Source organism: Anomalospiza imberbis, chromosome 4 (assembly GCF_031753505.1).
Source record: "Anomalospiza imberbis isolate Cuckoo-Finch-1a 21T00152 chromosome 4, ASM3175350v1, whole genome shotgun sequence".
NCBI lineage: Eukaryota > Metazoa > Chordata > Aves > Passeriformes > Viduidae > Anomalospiza > Anomalospiza imberbis.
Genome location: NC_089684.1, coordinates 1,562,941 through 1,564,788, shown reverse-complemented (window position 1 = coordinate 1,564,788; position 1,848 = coordinate 1,562,941).

Below are 1,848 nucleotides of genomic sequence, written 5' to 3'. Positions count from 1 at the left end.
AGTAAGTAAGTACTGCAATTAATTTATGAAAGTGACTCTTTGTATTATAGTTGTCCTGCTGTATGGATTTCCCCCCCCCCTTGCCTTCTACATAAAACCTTTGTACATTCTCAGTGGAGAGGTATCCAAACATTTTTGATTTTCAAAAGTTTAATGGAGAAGGACAGTTCCTTTATACACAGTCTCCCTCTTTGGAAGGACCTAGAGTTGGGTGTTTTTAATAGGAGTGTTGAGAAGGTCAACTGATTTTGCTTGTAAGCCTCAAATCTGTTACTTTCAGGATACAGACTAGTTAGTGGTGATGATGCACACATTGCCAGACTGCACGTCTAAGAAAGTGCATTCATGCTCAGTGCCACTGCTTGGGAGTGACACGCTGTCACTCCTGGTCGAAGAAAACAGCAGGTGCCAAGCAAAGGGAGCTCTGTAACACAAAAAGAGGTGTTACAGTGCAGGAAGCCACTTCTACAGAGCTGATTACTCAGCTTAGCTGATTACTCCCTTAGCTGATTACTCAGCGCTTCCTATGGCCATGAGCATGTTCACACTGACAATAAAAGGTTATCACCAAACCCCCAGACTGCCAAGAAGCTTGTTGCACCAAGCTGTGTGTCCTTGACTAGCCACAAAGAGCAAGAAATGCCCATGTGTTGCTGCTGAGCTGAGCGCTGATGCCAAGGAAGAGGGCGTGTCACGCATGAGCCTGGTATATGGCTCTGATTAAAGTTCACAGGCAAAGGCACGAAACAAAGAGGGATTTTATTTACCAGAAATTGTTCCAATGAATTTAGTTGTAAAAAAACTTAGAATTAAAAAAATAAATAAATAAAAGTAAAGGCTGATGGTTTTGGGGACACACTGAGGGACTGAGGGAAAAATGTGTCTGTTTGAAAGCCATGTTTTGTCTCACCTAGAATATTCCATGGCAAGTGAAAAGCCCATAATCTATAATCATTATAAAAGCCATAATTTAAAAAAACAGAACAACTGCAAGGTCCTAAATCTCTCCTTTTAATAACCTGTTGGCAACCATATAGAACCCACTTAGAATTTCAGGAAACAATCTGCAGGGAAAAAAAAATAGTTTTGATACAGATCTATCCAACATAACCTTCTACATATGATAAAAACTTTATAAATAAATATTTCAGCAAAAGCAAGGAAGATGATACTTCCAGAGAGAGAGATGCAACTGAAAAACTACTCTTCATCCAGATTAATATTTGAGCAACATGCTTAATTTGAAACAAACCAACACACAATCAGGCGAAGAGTTGGTCAATAGTCCACAAAACTTTTAGCCATGGAAGAAGAGGATCATTTAACTGATCCTGTATTCTATGTTAGATTTTTTTTTTATAAAACCCACAACTCGGTTGCCTCTGGCTGTTAAAGGCAGTACACCTTTAAAGTTTCTTTTAGAAACCTTTGATTAGAGAAACCATAACATTATATTTTTAAACCTGCTTCTAAAAAGGTTTCTATACTGAATCAGTGTGACTCAGTCTGTACACAGAGCTGTGGGAAAATTGCATGGCACTGAAATACCTCTACCTTGCTTGGCCAGCCAGGAGTCAACCAGTAAACCACAATGTAAGAAGTATCCCTTACACAGAGACAAATTTCTGGCAGTCCTGGAAATGAATAGTTTGATATGAAACAGAGTGAAATTCGGCTTTTCTCATATAATTGTGTAGGTCTGTTTGAACTGAAAGCTCCAGCACTGCATTCTACAAGGTAGGAAGGACAAATGTAAAATTTGACAAACCAGCCCACGGCAACCCCTCCTGCATTTGCACTGTTCGGTGTGTGAGCCTGCTGCAGGTGCAGAAGGCCAGGCCAGTGGGA